The sequence below is a fragment of the Podarcis tiliguerta genome (genome assembly GCF_965153285.1).
Source record: "Podarcis tiliguerta genome assembly, chromosome: 8".
NCBI classification, from domain to species: domain Eukaryota; kingdom Metazoa; phylum Chordata; class Lepidosauria; order Squamata; family Lacertidae; genus Podarcis; species Podarcis tiliguerta.
The window spans coordinates 20,387,642-20,395,035 of NC_139541.1; the positions used below are offsets into that span (position 1 = coordinate 20,387,642).

General features: G+C 41.7%; 1 protein-coding gene across 1 annotated transcript in view; it reads right to left on the minus strand.

Moving 5' to 3' along the window:
- The window catches only part of LOC310682949 (transcription factor HES-5-like), a 121,361-nt gene that overhangs the window by 43,776 nt on the left and 70,191 nt on the right, over nucleotides 1-7,394 (minus strand). The gene's annotated exons all lie outside the window — the stretch shown is intronic.

The window sequence follows — 7,394 nt, forward strand, 5'->3', positions numbered from 1 at the left end:
TGGACCTAATGGTCAGGGGTCCCTTTACCTTTACTTTCCACTGCTGAGGGATCTTAACACCTTTTGTTCATTTAGTAAATATTTCCTACCAGACCATTAAAGGATTAAGGGGTGGGTGGTGGAGGCAGTTGTCCTCCTGAGTGAATCACAGTTGCAAGTTCCCCACCTTTCTTAGTTTCTTGCGTTTTAAAAAAGAGAGTAGTATTTGTACTACTAGGTTTTTAGCATTTGTAGAACCTGGGATATACGGCAAAATGGCAGAGGGTCGGACTACATGGACTTTTGAGTCTCTCCCGACTTTACGGGCTCTATTCTTTTCATGCTGTGTTTGTGGGATTCTAGCATGGTCCCCCCTTCAGTGCTTAAATTTGCCTGCTCTATCTCTCTCCCCCTGCAACATTAAAACATCCTATGGATACCCATTAAAGGGTTAGTCTCTGTATAAGATACAGATTAAAAAAGATGGTGAAAGGCACACACAGAAGTGTGGTGAATTGCACTGGTGTGTGAAATTGGGATGGAATATGGGCTTTAAAAATCATAGCTAACGTGAGAGAAAATGCTCCGAACAGTTGGCAAATCACAACTCTGGAATTATGGTGTATACTGCAGGTTCCCACATGGGATGTGTGGATTATGGTTCTTACTTCCACATGTGGTGGGCATGTCCCATCATTAGGGATAGATGAATCTGTTAATTCACTTTCTCTCCATTGTTCATTGTTCAGGTCTAAAATCCAGTGCTGTCTGCAGAAATGTCTGATTTATTTATTTTTATCCTCAACAAAATTTGTCGGCGATTTAATGCAAATTTCTCCCAAGATAACATTTTCATGTCGTTGGGGGTAAGCAAAAATGGCTGCTAAATACCGCAGAATGGCGGGAGTTCCAGGGCACTGCATTGTAGGGAAACAAAGGTGATGATCAGGGCCCACTGGGTAGCTGTTTGCTGAAAGCAATAGAAACCTGTCCATTTGGGCAAATGGGACACTGCCCCACCAACCCCCAGTCTGGCCTCAAACAGCCTCTGCCTGCCTGCCTTCTCACAACCAGCCCAGAGGGTGGCACTTGCTCTGGCAGCTTCCATGTTGCCTTAGCAGAACACAGCTGGGAAGGGGATAGGGACAATTACCACCTGCCTTTCATCAGCTCTGGCGCCACCTACTGTTGGTCTCCCTGCCTTTCACCCTACCAGTCACCAATAGGCACCATTCATGGCTAGCTGAAAGTCGACTCAGTGGGCTAAACTTTCTCTTGCCCCATAACAGTCATGGGAAGAGGAGCAGAAATACTACAACTGACAGTGGAATGGACTCCCAAGAGAGGTGGTGGACTCTCTTTTACTAGCTGAGATGCCTTTCCCCCGTTTACTTTCAAAGCTATGATATTAGTGGAAAAGGCAACAATAGCTTTAGGTTGGAAAGACAGAGAAAAATGGACAGTAGAGGCATGGAATAGTTATTTGTTTGTACTTATTCAGTTGGACATTGTCGCAGTAACGTCACAGGAAACAACATGGAAGGTCAAGTCCACCACGATAAGGAACAGATGGAACTCCTATCTTCAATGGATAGAAACTACTGGAACAAAAGACATTCGGTGGAAACTAAAGACGCTATGCCCGTGGCTGAGGATAATTGTTTGAACCCTTCCAATGGTGGGGCGGACAGAGGGGAAGGAAAAATTGTACAGGAAATTAAAAAATTGGAAGGAGATGATATAATGTATGTAAAAATCCCAAAATATAATAATAATAATAATAATAATAATAATAATAATAATAATAATAATAAAAAATACTAGCTGAGATGCCTGCATTGCGGGGAGTGGGGGGCTAGATGAGCCTTAGGATCCCTTCCAAATCTATGATGCTAGGTTTTCAAGCAGGGGTTGGATGGCCAGCTGTCATGGATGCTTTAGTTGAGATTTCTACATTGCAGGGCTTTGGAGCAGATGACCCCCAGGGTCTGTTCCAACTCTCTGATTCTATCAAACTCAAGGCATCGCTGACAACAAGCTGGTTGTGTGGGCCACCTTTTCTCTGGGTGGTTCCATCTTTGGGGAGAGGTTTGCAAAATATCAAACCTAATAATAATTTATTATTTATACACCGTCCATCTGGCTGGGACGGTGTATAAATAATAAATAACACAAAGGAATATTATATAATAAATAACACAAAGGAATATTAAAAATACAATCAAACATTTAAAAAATCCCTAAACAGGGCTGCCTTCAGATATCTTCTAAAAGTCAGGTAGTTGGTTTCCTTGACATCTGGTGGTAGGACGTTCCACGGGGGGGTGGGGTGCCACTACCGATAAGGCCCTCTGCCTGGTTCCCTGAAACCTCACTTCTTGCAGGGAGGGAACCGCCAGAAGGCCCTCGGAGCTGGACCTCAGTGTCCGGGCTGAACGAGGGGGGTGGAGACTCTCTTTTGGGTATACTGGGCTGAGGCCGTTTAGGGCTCTAAAGGTCAGCACCAACACTTCGAATTGTGCCTGGAAACGTACTGGGAGCCAATGTAGGTCTTTCAGGAGCGGTGTTATATGGTCTCGGCGGCCGCTCCCAGTCACCAGTCTAGCTACCTGCCACATTCTTAAGGCCTCCAGCTCTTTGCCATCTGAGTTTTGGGGAGCTGGTGGAGATGCAGAACTTCTCCCTCACTGGTGGACATCAGCTCGAATATTGCCTCGGAATTAGAATATTCCTTCAGTTCAGTTGTTTTCCAGAAATATTTCCCAGTACTCTTTGAAGAAGAAGAAGAAGAAGAAGAAGAAGAAGAAGAAGAAGAAGAAGAAGAAGAAAGGGTTTCATTTTCTGGACTCGGGGATTTGCGGTAACTTTTGCTCTGACCCTAAATGTCCCTCGAGTCTTGGAATACTCTTGCTATGGGCAAAACTGAATGTATGATGTGCCGGAACTTGTCCTGTATTGTCAGTGGAATAAAGCAGCTCTAATTAATATTCGCGAGGCACCAGCTCAGAGTCTACTGCAATTTAGCATTAGCCTGAATGCTAAATTAGCTTTGGATGGTGACGGCTGGTGCGGGAGGTTGTTGTAATAAGACACAGATGTTATTAGCACAGGAGCGTTAGTGATCTTCTACCAGTGTACATAGATACTCTTAAATATCTCCTATTCTTCTGTCAATCTCCTGGGGATTCATCAAAACTGTTTCAGCAGCTGGATGTGTTGTTGGACCAGCTCCCATCACCCATGCTTGGTGGGACTAGAGATGAGGGAGAAATGCAATTTTGTTTGCATTTTCATAGCATTGTAGAATTGGAGGTACCCTAAGCAACCTAGGAAATCAACCCCCTGCAACGTCGGAAATCAAACTTATTCACATTTTCTCAAACCAAGATGCAAACTGCAACACACACCTATTCTTTGACATTTGAATTTTTTCCAAATTTTGCTATGCAGTTCTCTAACCAAGCACTGAATTGTACTCAACTCAGTGCTTTTCGGGGTAGACCCAATTGCAATTCCAGGACCAAGTCAGTCACACTCATTAATTTCAATGATTCAGATCTGAGTAGGACTAAAATACCATACAGCAATGCATTATATAGGAGAAATTGCATATGTCTAAATGTCGTCGTACCCCCCCCCCAAAAAAAACCCCTGTGTTTATTCTGAGAAATTCACATTAAGATATTATGAATTTTTGTGAATTTTTTTTTTTTTAAAAAAAGGTTACAAGTAGCTTCAGAAATTTGGACAGCTGAATCCATGTTTGGACAAAAAAGGAGAGGAGGAAGTGAAATTGAGATATTTGCCCATCCTTAGCTGGGACACATTGGAAGTGAACCCTAGCAGCTTCTAGATGGTGACAGGTTAGCAGAGGTGGGCAGAAATTCAAGTGGTGTCTGCTGGCAAATCTTTGGGTGATTGGTGGGTCACAGTAGGCGTGTGTGTGTTTCAGGATCCTTCCCTATAATTCAACAATGGTGACAATGAAGAAAGCCTGCCACTACCTAAACTTAGGCTATTAAAATCATCTATTACGTAGATTTGTGCTGAAAAATGCAGGACATCCCAGTATACAACTTGTGGTGTGCAATAAATAATGGAGTAGCTATTTACCTCTGAGTGTTCCTTATTAGACCATCTGGGATTTCTCTCATACCCTCATATTCTGGCTAGTAGTAACAGAAAATTAAAAAGGAGATTTGAGTTGGATGAAATACCCATTGCTGATATTTTAGCCATTAAAAAAAACAAACAAAAAAAAATATTTCCACAGATGTAAACAAACAAGATGAGATAAAAATTATCTCCAGTTTCTTTTTAAATGGTTTTAGTGTTGCCTAATCTCCATTAACCTTTTCCCAGATATTTCACACTGAGCATATGGTCCCCATCCCAATTTAATATTTTATGCCTCCTGACATATTCTTGGGCAAGGATTTGAGCCAATTTTGTCCTACGAGAGCCTCTGATTGAAGTTGCTATGGAATAATATTATGTCCTTAGTCTAATCATGTTTTGAAGATGCTGTGATCCAGCTTCAGATGTGACAGGAATCTGTGGTTTGAGTAAATATAAAACCACCACCACCGCCCCCCGCCGCCCCCTATCCAGATGTGCATGGAAGGTAGATGGGATCGTGCCAGGTTCACATTAATTACATCTCAAACATGGCATTCTGCCTCTGGATATTTTCAAATGTTTAAAAAGTTTCACTTTGGTGTATAATGTGACATTTCTCTGCTGCCTTTTTCAGTTTGTTGATACATGCTATTCAGTAAAATCATTGACCTTGATATCTTTTATTATGTAGCAATGGTACTGGAAGTATTGTTTGTAGGGCACTTATTAAAATGATGTTGCATTAAAATTCAGGGGCTGCTGGCAAAAGGGTTCACATACGTGGCAGTAGTTCAGAAACAATCGCAGCAAGCAGAAGATGGAGCAGGCAAAGAAGAAAAGTTAAAACGTTGGTTTTTTTTAGGAAAAAAAACAGAACTAGTACCTGGAAACTCAACAGCTGGTTTGAATAGATCCATTCTTAATCTCAGAACTTTCTGCTTGCTTTGCTGTCAGCCAGTAATCAAAGATCCAAAACATGCTGGAGGATGTGCTTTAAGGGTTCAGGAAATTATTGTTCTGAAGATCATTGGAGTTTGGGCTGCGTCAGTCATTGATTGTCTCTTAGCCATGGCAAGGTCCTGACCCACTGCTTGGACAAATCGCAATCCACAGGTTCTGAGTCTCATTTACACTTGATGAATTTGGAGGTTCAGTGATACGGTTTAGATTTATGGTTACTGCTCTTGTGTGGCTTGAACCCACAGCAATATATTCATTACCAGGGCCAGATTTAGGTTTGATGAGGCCCTAAGCTACTGAAGGTAATGGGGCCATTTAGATGTCCAGCTGTCCTTTGTCAACAACAAATTGTTGCTGTTTTTTGTGTTGAATATATGCCATATGGTAATTTATGGACCTATTTTAGGCACCCTATATATAGAAATGAGCAAACCAGTGATATTTTAGGGAGCAGGCTAGCTGGTGGGGCCCATTACTTACATCATAGGAGCCTACACAACAGAAAACACTGTTGCTGTATGTAGGTTTTATTTGTTTTTATCATATCTTGGAAATGTACATCAGGTTTTTTTCCCTTTAATTTTTTTGGGGGGCCCCAAGAGAGTGGGGCCCTAAGCTATAGCTTGTTTAGCGTATACATAAATGCAGCACTGTTCATTACCAAACTAGGAATGCTTAAAAGGTTTGTCATTATGGCCAGCCATAATGTAAAAAGATGACCGACTGTCTCTGAGCTCATAAGAAATCAGAGCTCTTAACTGTGTCCCTCAGCCCCCTGACATTAAAAGTACGAATATTAAGGTCATTGGCTACCATGCGTAAACATAGATATTACCACTCTTCATCAGAGAAAGCTTTGGCCATTCAGTTTGATAATCCATTTACATAAACAAGAGGAACTATATTTTGTGGATGTTGCATAGTCCATTTGCAGAATGTGAGATATGAGATGAAACGTTACAGGCCCATTTTTTTGCTGATAAATTTGCCTTCTTTCCCCTTTCAGCTTTTCATTTCATGAAAAATCACTGCAGACATGCATATTCTCCACCCATCTGTGAGCAGCTGATGCTTTGCATTATTATGTCAGTTTTTGCACACACATATTCCTGAAAAATATGTAACTGCCAAGTATTGAACCAGCCCATGCAGTTCAGCAACTGACCTTTGAGAGTCATGTAAAATTATTAGAAGATCATCATAGCAAAACTGGTCGCAAACCAAGACATAGCTGGTAGAATTGCAGCAATAGTTGGAGGATTCTTCTGAAGTCTGTTATGTTTTAAAAGAAAAATCGTTGAACTGCTTGGAAATAGTGTGGGTATAAGTCAAAATTGAGGATATCCTTATTTGGGTGGGGGGAATTCTTTGTATTACAATAAGCCCAAAAGCCAAAGCATTGGACAGCTGGTCTTGCTGTATAAAATGAAATGTCTTTAAGACAGCCAGTCTAAAGATGGAAGCCCTATCCTCACGAAGATTTCCAGTACAAAAGTATTGCCTTCATCAGGCATAGGCAAACTCGGCCCTCCAGATGTTTTGGGACTACAACTCCCATCATACCTAACTAACAGGACCAGTGGTCAGGGATGATGGGAATTGTAGTCCCAAAAACATCTGGTGGGCCGAGTTTGCCTATGCCTGGCCTTCATTGTTTAAAACACCTTTTCTTTATTGTTCTCCATTTTTGGTGCAAAGTTTAGTTTGGTTTAAAAGCAGGACCAAGTTGTGCTGCAGGCTAGGAGGCCTAGAGCAATCGTGACCAGTGTGGTTAACTACATACCTTTCCAAGTACATAATCACTTTGGGTCTAGTTTTCTAGTTCAACCATCGAATGCACTTGCAGAAAACAGGGATCATGACATTTGCACTCTAGAAAGCAACCTTTCACAGAATTGGGAGTTAATTGCTTCAGCAGTTGGGGTCGGAGGAATTATGATACAATTGTGAGGGGAACACGGTGTTTCAGTGCCACCCACATAGCTAATACACACCATGTACAAAAGTCTACCTCCATTAACACCTGAACACAGTGAATGAAAAATACATTTCCCTCGACAGAGCATGGTTATTTGAGACACAGAGGCCAGGCTGGTGTGGATGAACACACTCTTTGAAGCAACAGAGGTGCCTGTGCTGTATATTGCACATATATCTCAGCCTTCTTTTCTGAACTAACCGTTAGGGGTTTTGGCAGCATTTTTAGGGTAATGAGGCAATGTGTAAGCATCCTCTTTTCCCATCACTAATTAAAGCCAAACATCAGTGTTGGGGAGGTGGGAGAATCATATGGATACAGAAGGATGCATGCCTCACTTTTTAAAAAAAATAATTCT